General features: G+C 42.1%; 1 long non-coding RNA gene across 4 annotated transcripts; it reads left to right on the top strand.

Moving 5' to 3' along the window:
• Nucleotides 1-303: 303 nt before the first annotated feature.
• Nucleotides 304-10,908, top strand: LOC133915534 (uncharacterized). 4 transcript variants are annotated; one of them, XR_009909350.1, is made up of 5 exons: nucleotides 304-748; nucleotides 922-1,010; nucleotides 9,668-9,744; nucleotides 10,100-10,201; nucleotides 10,427-10,908. It is a non-coding gene; the product is annotated as an uncharacterized LOC133915534 (long non-coding RNA). The 4 variants fall into 4 exon arrangements; XR_009909348.1 differs by having other exon boundaries at nucleotides 10,046-10,201; XR_009909347.1 differs by lacking the exon at nucleotides 9,668-9,744 and having other exon boundaries at nucleotides 10,046-10,201.
• The last annotated feature ends 228 nt before the right edge of the window (nucleotides 10,909-11,136 follow it).

Below are 11,136 nucleotides of genomic sequence, written 5' to 3'. Positions count from 1 at the left end.
AAAATTTGACAGCCCAAAATTGGGATACTAAAAAAAACTGGCCGGCTAAATTTTGACCCCAAACTAAATGGATGAATACTATATTTGTTTTAGACACGGCAAAAATTTGAATTGGCAAAAGGTGAACCAGACACGCCCTACGTATTCGCACCTCTAACTCAAGTTTGGGCCAGATCCTCAAATAGTGCAAGGAGGCATTTGGTTTGGGCCAGTAAGCTAAATTTTCCAGCCCAACTTAATCTATCAATATGCCCCGACCAAAAGGCCCAACAAGAAAGGCGGGCCCTTGTCCCGACTACCGTGAATCGAAGAACGCTCCGCGACTCCGGCTACCCTGTCGCCTCCATGCAACTCCGGCGATTCCCCGGCGCCTTCCTCCGCCTAGTACCGCCTCCGCTAGGCCTCGCTCTCATGGGGGCCTCCGAATCGCTCCTCTTCAAGCAGCCACCGCGGCCGCAGTGGGCGGACGAGATCACGACGGTGTCCGAGGGCAGGCGCGGCGACGCCGACCCCCTCGTCCGCCGCATCCGGTCCCTCACCATAGTAAGAACGAAACTCTGTATTCTCCTTTCGATTCGCCCTTCGGATTTCCCTTCCTTTTAACCCTTTGAGCTTTGGGTGGGGTTGTGTTGTTGGGGGATTTGTAGGCTCCGCCGCTGTTGAGCGGTCAGTAGGAATCGGAGGCAGAGAGCAGCCTCACCGACATCCTCGTCCGGAAGCCCCTCCACCTCCTCGTCTGCCACCTCCGGTGAGTAGCTACCATGCTGCTGCTTCGGTTGGTTTGTGTATTACTATGCAGGGATATTTTGGTATAGTTCTTGTGTTTGGGAATGTGTAGTTGCACATATGTACGCTGTACTCCAAATAGTATGCAGCAAACATAGTAATATTTTCATAATTCTTGCTGGAGCTTATGTGTAGGAAATTTGAACCCGAATGTGCTGGCTGAGCTGTTCTCGATGTACCGTGAATGGCAAGAAGAGAATGCCAAGAAAATTAGCCGAAAGCAGGTACGTGCAATTCCTGTAAGAGAGCTTTCTCTTTATTTGATGCTGTTGAGAATTAACAAAGAAAAACATTTCTCATTGAAGAAATTCTTCACTGAGGCCAGGCCCTCTATGCATGTATTAGCCTCCCCTATGCATTTATTAGCAATGTGAAAATTGTATTTGTTCTCCTCTAAATTAATAATCTAACATCTAGAACCAATCAGTGGACTGGTGCTGTTTTATACTATACATGCATGTAAACTTTGATTGTCTACTAATCGACTTATGCACTTGATTTCTAACTCATCCTATTATACACTTTCTTGGCAACAACTATTTAATTGTGGAAGTAGGACGTTGGTACAACCAACACAAACATCATATTTCTAGTCAAACAATATATTGCTAAAGAACTTAAAATCTCACTGGTATATAAACTCATCTTATCTATTATATATGTTCAACTATTATGTTTTTTAACACAAATTTATTACCCATGGTTATTGTAAATGCATGTATCGAAGTGTTTTTTCTTGCCAAACTTTAGTAAGTTTAAAGTGTTTGTCCTTAATGGTCACAATTCATGTTCCATTACTCTACTCTTTATTGATCTTAGTTCCAGTTATTTTCAGCTATAAAGATTTTTTTAACAATTTATATGGTAGACCTATATCGAACTAGCAAAGGCAATATCAGGACATTGAATGGATAGATATCATCATCCATTATACGGAAGATCATACTATTATGGGCGAATTTATATATGAACAATAATATAAATATATTTTAAGCTGATACTGAAAAATAGATTCATCTCAACACCTATATTTTGTTCTTCTAAAACCGGTATTGACATCGTCACTGCTGCTTATGAGAAGGTTGTCTCCGCCCATCAGGAAGGCTGTACCGTTATTGGTTGTCTGATTGTACTCTGTGGATGGAGGATGATGCTCGTGCATCGTCTATTCTGATTGCTAGTGTGGAGCACAGATTTTCTTCTGAGATTGCTGGTTTCTCTACTACCTGTCAGACGTTGACTCACCTTCGTCAGACCTATGAGCTATATAGGGATGCTCTCTATCTATCCATTGTTTACCAGGAGCAGTCTCTTCGATAGGGTGATGCCATAGTTAATGTATTCCATGCTCAGATGTCGGTTGTGTAGCATCAATTTGACTCTATTTGTGTTGCTGGTTGCCACTCTTGTCAGTGTTGCTTTGATCTGCTTGTTGAACCTGATTTTCAACGTCTTTACGAGTTCCTGACTCGCCTTCATTCGGACTCTAAGTAGTGTCAGGCTTAACTGCTTGCATGACATTCTCGTGTCACGCTTGTGGAGGCTCTTACGGAGCTATGGTTGGAGGAGACTCATCTATATGGTTTTGGATTGCTGCTACTTCCTTCAGTGTTGGCTGCTCGTCCAGTTGTTGCGCCTACATCTTCATCTACATCGTCGTCTGCTGCTCGTGCGCCTTCTACGACCTCTTCAAGTGATGGTGGTTGCCCTCGCTACGTCTACTGCAGCAAGCAGAGCCATGTTGAGGCAAACTGCTACCGAAAGAAAAAGCATCTTCGACGTTCCTCTGGTACTTCTACCTTAGCTACCTCCTCGACTACCTCTTTTTGACTGACACTCAGCAGGAGATTGTGATGCTGCTTCGTCGCCTAGCTGCTACCTCTGGCTCTGCACCGATAAGTTCTGCTGGTTCTGCTGCTCTCTCTTCTGTCACTGAGTGACCACCTTCTACGTAGTTAGGTACTTCTCCTAGATTTTTTTTGACTTAGCAGCATCTTTTCATATGACTTCTGATTTTTTGAATCTGTCTTCGCTTCATCCTCTTGTTTATCGTATTCATGTCGTTACCGCGGATAGTACTTCTCTTTCTATTGCTGGTCGGTACCTTATCACTTCTTATTTTAGCGTTACTTCTGTTGCCCATGTTCCCCAACTCAGCATGCCACTCAAGTCAGTTGGTTTGCTTACTGACCATGGTTGTCGTGTTACCTTAGATTTTGACTCTTGATGTGTTTATGATCGTCGTACGGGTGCTCTGGTTGTTTTTGGCCACTGACGTGATGATCTTTAGCATCTATGGGAGCTTGACTGCTTCATCTTCCTTCCGCTGTTGCTTCCGGTCCTTCTACTTCCTCGGCTATCATCTTCTTCCAGCAGGGGTATCATCGTCTTGCTTATGTTTGTGGGTCGCGTCTATCTTCATTAGTTCGTCTTAGTCTTTTAGGGTCTGTCTCAGGAGATGCGTCTTTAGATTGTCAGGGTTGTAAGCTTAATAAACATATTCAGCTTTCTTATCCTTATAGTGAGTCAGCCACTGGATGCCCTTTTGATATTGTTCACTTTGATGTATAGGGTCCGGTTCTATTCGTTTTGAAGGGGGTCATAGCTAGTATATTATCTTTATAGATGATATCTCTTGCCACACTTAGGAATTATTTCATATCTACTCATAGCGAAGTGTTATCTATATATAAGCGCTTTGCCATTATAATTCACACTCAGTTTGACACTCCTATTCGTGTTTTTCATACTGAATCTGTTGGTGAATTTCTTTCTAGGCATCTTCATTCATTTCTTGTTGAACATGGTACGTTGTCTCAGTTCTACTGATCTGGAGCTCATGCTCAGAATAGTGTTGTTGGGTGCAAGCATGCTTGTGCGCTTATGATTGCCTTTTATGTTCCACTTATTTTTGGGCTGAGGCGGTCTCCATTGTCACATACCTGGTCAATATCTAACCATTATCTGCTCTCAAGGGTGGGATTGCTTTTGAGCGTCTATGTGAATACCTTCTTGATTACTCTTTTCGTCTTTTTGGCTATATTTTTTACGTTCTTCTCGCTCCTCGTGAACGCACCAAACTGATTGCTCAATCTGTTGAGTGTCTTTCTTGGTTACAATGTTGAGCATAAGGGTTATAGGTGTTGTGGACTCTGTTTCTGGCCAGATGCGCATTTTGCGGGATGTTATTTTTGATGAGTCTCGTCCCTTTTATCCTCGTACCTCTCCTTCCACCTCTTCAGCATCCTTGATTGAGCCTCTGTCTTTTCTCACTTTTCCTGCCACAACCGTCCCTGTTTCTTCTTCTCTTCATAGGGCACCATTTTCGCCCTCTACTGTGGCGCCTTCTTTAGTGCCTTCCAGGCCTTTGGCCTCTATGTCATATGCTCCTCCTTTTAGCCTTATTGAGCCCATTCCTCCACTACACTCATTGTTCTCGTGCTGCCTCTCATCCCGTCGTGCTGCCTTCTGATGAGTCATCTCCTTCCGACGATTCAGTTCCTCCATCTCCTCCTTGCTATTCTCTTCTTGATCGCCATTCGATTCGACCTCCTGATCACTTTGGCTTTGCAGGTCTTGTACCTGTTGAGAATGTTTTTCTTAACGGTGAGTTGCGTGAGAAGGTCTACATACACCCACCATTAGGGTATTATGTTACTAAGGGTATAGTTTGTCATCTCTGCCGCTCTCTATGATTTTAAGCAAGCCTCTTGAGCCTGATTTGAGCAATTTTCTTCTGTGATCATTGCCGCTTGTTTTTTCTGCTAGTGCTCATGATCTTGCTCTTTTTGTTCATACTTTCTCTCATGGTTAGACTCTTCTTCTCATATATGTTGATGACATGATTGTTACAGGAGTTGATTCTGAATATATTGCCTTTGTGAAGTCTCGTCTCAATGAGCAGTTTCTTATGTCTAATCTTGACAATCTTTGCTACTTTTTTGGATTGAGATTTTTTTCTACTTCTGAGGCTTTTTTCTGTCTCAAGATAAGTATATTCATGATCTTTTTTTATCATGCTTCTCTCACTTATGAGTGCACTGTCGAGACTCCCATAGGGCTTAATCTTCATCTTTGGTTCATTGACGGTGAGTCTCTTGCGAATCCCACTCGCTACCGTTATCTAGTTGGGAGTTTGTTTACCTTGGTGTCACTCGTCCTGACATTTCTCATATAGTGCACACCCTCAGTCATTTTTTCTGCTCCCACTCAACTTCACTGTAGTCATCTCTTGCGTGTTTTGTGCTATCTTCGTGCGACTATCTCTCGTCGTCTCTTTTTTCCACGCTTCGGCTCTTTACAGTTTCGTGCTTATTCTAATACTAATTGGGTCAGTGATCTTTTTGATCATCGGTCTATTTCTACCTATTGTGTTTTCTTGGGTGGTTCTCTCATTGCCTGGAAGACTAAAAAAGCAGACAAGTTTCTCATTCTAGTGCAGAGGCCGAGTTGCGAGTCATGACATTGTTGACAACGGAGCCTAATTGGTTACGGTGGTTACTTAAGGATTTTGGTGTTTCTTCTCCTACACCTACTTCTTTTTACTCAGACAATACATATGCTATCAGTATTGTTCGGGATCTGGTGAAGCATAAGCCCACCAAGCATATTGGTGTTGATGCTTCTTACAGACGGACACATGTGTAATATGTAACACCCTAATTTTCAGATTTCTCAAATTTCTAAAAATTTTCAAGATTATTGAATAGCTTCACTAGTAGAATAGGTTTAAAATCTATTTTCTTAATTAATCAATCAATATAGGTTATTATTTTCTGTGCATTACATGCTGAATTTTGTTAGGAGCCAGGTAAATGCATTAGAGTTCTTTTTCCTTTTCTTTCTCTCTGGTGTTTTGAGTGAAAAAGATTTTGAAAAGGTTTTTACAAAACTCAGTAGTGAATAAGTTAAGGATATTAATGGTTGGAATTCAAAATCTTTGAATTCATCATCTATTCAATTCTTGATCATACATGATCTTTCTCTAGTTCAATTCAAATCTTATTCAAATTCTTGTTTAAAGCCAATCTCCTCTTTTTTAAATTCTACCTAAATCCAAATTCAAATTCCTTATCTACTCCTATTTTTGTTCAACCTCATCTTTTTCGTTTATCTAAATTCACTCTAAGCTCAATTCAAATTCAAATCCTATTCAAATTCTTTGCAATAGTTTTTTTCTAAACCCTAGATATATCTAAAATATCTTTGGGCTCAATCTTGCTCAAGTCCAAACCCTTAGCCAAGTCTTCTAGATGGCCCAACAAAGGATCCACGAAATCTGCAAATTTTCGCGGAGTCCTGGACAGTCTCATCTTCTCATGACGTTTCGGAGTTCAAACCGATCTCAAATACAAATCTTGACAATACCAAAGTTGTAGGTTTCGTCGAGAGCTTCGATTTGAACCTATGGAAGTCCTCTTTTGGATAATGAAGCTGGGAGTTATGGCCTCCGAAATCAGTGCTGCGCAGAGAAGTCCGAGTTCAAACAGTTTATCTTGTGGCGCATTTTTGGAAATCAAGATGACGTTTTCAGAAGTTCTAATGACTACCAAAGTTGTAGATCTTTTCGAGTACTACAATTTAGAATCAAGAAACGTCCAATTTGGAGTCCGGACGATAGAGATATCATCCTCGGAATATAGAGCTGCGAAAAAAGAAATCGTAACCGACTCGAACTCGAATCCAATTCGTGTTCGGTTTGGACTCTACCTCATCTAGCCGCCCCTAGCTCTATATATATGAGTTGCACGCCCTCTCCTACCTCTATTCCACGTCCCCAAGCCCTAGAAGTCGCTGCTCCCATGCCCGTGCATCGCTGGAGCGCCGTCGTTCGCCGGAGCCGCCGCCGCCTGTGATGCGCTACGTCGTCTTCTCCGTGAATCCTTCTTCCTCGACCACCAAAGCAATATGAGGACCCATTCTTCTCCTCCCTTACTACTGTTTTAGCATCATACTAAGTACCTAGCCAAGCCCTAGCCTCGGCCAAAGTCCGATCTACGCCGTCACGGTCGTCACCGTCGCGGACAGCCGCGCTGTAGCTGATTGGCATCGATGTTCCCAACCGAGCAGAGGTCAAATCACCAAGCCCTTTCACCGGTGCATGTCCCAAGATGTTCCCCACGCCCTCACCAACCGGTTTGGCCAGTAGATTAGCCAAACTATCGAAATCAAGGTCGACATACCCGCTGTCCGGTTTCTGAACGTGTTCTGCATGCGCACCGGATTTGCATTCGCGTCCCCCGTCAATCCGAAAGCCGTATGGATGCACCAACCGCGTCACGGTGTGTCCTATTGAGTCTTCTACGTTACCCTAGGAGCCCATCCCCGTTTGTGCAGCGACACGACCAGGACGCTATTGCCAACCACAGCATGTCGCAGCCATCACCCGTCTCATCTATGCTGATCATTCTTCCTTTTAGTGGATGATCTACCAAAACCCATGCCATAGCATTGTGTTCCCGGGAAATATGAGCATCTCAATTCAAACGGTTTCTCAAATTTCATAGCCAATCTCCTGGAACGCGAGCGTCTTTGTTCCTGAATCTGTTCGCGATCACCACCAAACCTAGAAGTAGTTATCGTTGTTTTGCCGCTACTTCGGATGACCCCTTCCAAAACCAACCATATCGATGAGTTAGTCTTTCCGCGTTCTACGTCATGCTTCCCTCGTTTCACTGAAATGCCACTGAAGCTGACACCGATGTCTGTGGCCACATGCCCGATCACTGTCTCCGACGAAACCCGAACCACCACCGCTACATAGAGTGACCAGTAGTATTCTTAACCTAGAAGCATAACCTTTAGCCTTTTTGATCCATCATAGGTGTTCGATACTAGATCTCAGTGTATCCCTTCTTTAATCTAAGATGATACTTGCATAGCATGCAAGTCAGCGTCACATCATTCTCCTTAGCCTAGTCAATGAAGTTTAGTCTGCCCTAAACTTCTTGAATCTTACGCAATGACGTTGTCAAGCCTAGCGCAATGATTGCACAATAAACTCTTTTCCCATAGGAAGATAACTCCAGTAAACTAGTTTTTCCTTTTCAGTCTAATCCATCTCCCGAAAACTGTTCTCTTTTCATCATAACTCCGATTTAGATGATTCTTGTGTCTAAATGTTTCTAAAATCATCTCTATCCAACCATAGTGTTTTTAAAGTATTTTAATGATGTTTGGTATGTTGTTCTTATTGTTTGCTTTGTGTTGTTTGTCGGTAATTCTCGCGATTAGTCGATAACGTTCCGGAGCAGTTCGAGGGACTTCAAGATCAAGATTTCGATAACACTGAGCAGCATTGGGAAAAAAGCAAGTGTCATTGATCATTTTGAACCTATATTTTTAAATGTTTTGTTTTACAAAATTGCATGCAGTGTCAATATAATGGGTAGTCACCTATGTTAGGGTTTTCTCTAGATTTTCCCTTATCATCTCTTGGAACCTAGATGGTTTATGGTTAGGTATCTTTTATGGGTAGATTGTTTAGTCATGCTTTTGGGATATTAAGAAGTGTCATGATCTTGACTAATGAACATATACAACATTGATAGTTAATGTGTCAATGGTCTCGCAACATGGAACCTTAGGCCTTGAGCAAAGTAGTTTGATAGTTGTCATGGTTATGATGTTGGTTTAGTATTTACTCAAGTAACCTAAGTAAGGACCGGTTCGTGGAGCGACAACCCAAAAAGTAACGTACCAACCACGAGGCTGATATGGGTAAGGCGTGACATACTGATTAGAGTCTATCTAGTGTGTGTTGGGTCAGCACAAAAGGGGGCTTCTGGGTAGGAGCTTAGCTTGCGTAAAACCTGGCGGTGAAATCTAGTGGGCAGACACATACTGGATTAGTCTCTGGTTAATGGAAAGTGTCATACAGTGATTCTTGGCGGCACACCACAGACGTGTGTTAAGTGTTTCGCGAACACGACAACATGGAATTCACTGACTCGTGGGGAAAGCTGGACAACCTCTGCAGAGTGTAAAACTGTTATAACAACCGTGTTCACGGATATGAGAGACTTGGATCCTCACATGATTAGTGGGTTGTGATTATGGGTTGTGGTTATGGTTCTGGTACAGGGAGTGCTAGATGGTTGTGGTTATGGTTCTGGTACAGGGAGTACTAGATGGTTTTGGTGATAGTACAGGGAGTACTAGAAGTATGGTGTGCAAGATGGGGAGCCTTGTATGTTGGATGCTAAACTGTTTGGGTTACATTCACTTAATAATTGCTTAATGCTTTTGAGTCCAAATATATTTTCATTACTCGCATTTACGTAAATTTACCATGTGTTAGCCTATTCTTGGTATAAGCCTGCATATCATTACTTTCCCCCACTTGCTGAGTACTCTATGTGCTCACACTTGCTATTTTCCATATACCATGTGACATGTATGCTGCTGCTTAGTGAGTGAAGATGTTGAAGACTATCAAGACATGGTTGTGACGTTCTAGACGCGTGTCTCCCGGTCAGTTGCCTGCGGTGTTGTTGGGCACCAGTGCTTCTGTTCCGCTGCAGATATTTTCATAAAAGACAATATATGTCAATTGCTGTAAGAGTTTAACGTTTATTTAATAGAAGTATTGCTTTTGTTACTTCACCTGTGACGTCCTTATGTGTGTTAAATATCCTGGGCACACATAAGCCGCATCTGGTTTTAGTCGTTAAAACCGGGTGTGACATAATATCTCTAGATTATAAGGGGTTATTTGCATATTGTCACCAATACATGTGTATATATACTGGTCCAGGGCTTCCAGAGAATACAAGTTGTTATTCTTAACATCTGGTTCTTTGCTAGTTTGTCATTTTTTGAATATGATATAGTGGTTCGAGTTATTCATTCAAGGTTTATATTGTGCTATCCTATTGTGTAGAAGAGAAAGCACCTTGCTTCATGTGTTTGCAATTATTCTGTCCGGTGGCATTTATATCTCAAATTCTCAATGACAAGGTGAATAACCTAGATAAATCGCCCTAGCACTGTTCATATTCTTGTCATTGTTGAACTTACAGTTATGCTGCAATCCATCAATTGACTTCCTCTTTGCATTATATTCAACAACTGTGCTTACAGTAGATATCCAGGACTGCCCTTAAAAGTATGACGCTGAACTTAATTAATGAATTCTAATGCTTAAGGTTAATGTGCAAGCAGTGCGTAGTTACTTACGAACGGATGACTCTGAACATAATTGAAGAGATTTGGCATTAGCATTGTATAGCTTCAGTCTTTATGTGTTTTTGTTTGTCAGCTACTTTATGATGAGAGGCTCTAATATGATACGTATTGGTGCTGGAGGAGATAGAAAACAAGATAGAAACGGCTGATGCATTGGCTGCTAAGCTTCTCCAGCGGTTCAATTATTCTCTTACTTCCATGAAATCCACATCGCACAACCTTGCTGAAGGTAAAAATGCAATGATTTCTTAAATAAGTCCTTTGAACAAATTGTCATCCATCAGACCAGCACAAACATTGTTGGACATTTTAACTCTGACCTAATTGAGGCTGAAAGCACAATTAGCCAGGTGAACCTGCGCCAGTTTATTCTGATTGGTTTAGAATATCATGGCAGCATCCTAAATTATTCGCTGACATTGGTCTGCTCATTATCACAGTTCATCCGCTGCAGATCGAAGTCGGTGAGTTGAAGGGCAGGTTGCCTGAAGTTATAACTGTGACGCATTGTGTAAGAGAATCGTTGCAGAAGGACCGAAAAGTCTGCGATCATCTGTTCAACCTTTCACGGCTGGTAGCGTGGAGGCAGAAGGTAGCGGTTCACTTGACCCAAAACAAGAGTCTTAAATGCCTTAACTGCTGACAGCATCGAAGGCATGGGAAGAAAGTTCAGTATGATGCTTAGTAGGTCCTAGAGAAATACATTGGAGGCTTTGCCCTGTATACATTCTTCGGTGGATAGGTCAGATGTCTGAAATCCAGTCTCTGTTGTTGTAATGCTCAAGTCCTGTCGGGATAAATCCCTTACTATGATTTCGGTGTATCGAATAATGGGTGCGTAATATTTATACGGATGTATATGTTGGATCTGGCTGTGTGTGTGACTCAAAAACACCGGAGATTTATTCAGATTCAAGCCTTCTCAAGGTAATAGCATACATCCTGTGTATTTTTTTTTTCTAAGTGAGGTATAGATGATGTTCTTGCTAAGTCTTCTTCTCGGTCTCTTTCACCTCTGGGTCTCTCTTTTTCTCTATCTCCTTACAAGTCTGATCCTCCTTCCTTTATATATCACAGGGAGAGAGGATTTACACGTGAGTGAAGACACAAACTTAAGCCTATCTAGAGCTTCCCACCTAGGTCTATCATTACTAAGAGTAGACG

Source organism: Phragmites australis, chromosome 4 (assembly GCF_958298935.1).
Source record: "Phragmites australis chromosome 4, lpPhrAust1.1, whole genome shotgun sequence".
Classification (NCBI taxonomy): Eukaryota; Viridiplantae; Streptophyta; class Magnoliopsida; order Poales; family Poaceae; genus Phragmites; species Phragmites australis.
This window is presented reverse-complemented; position numbering and strand designations above follow the sequence as displayed.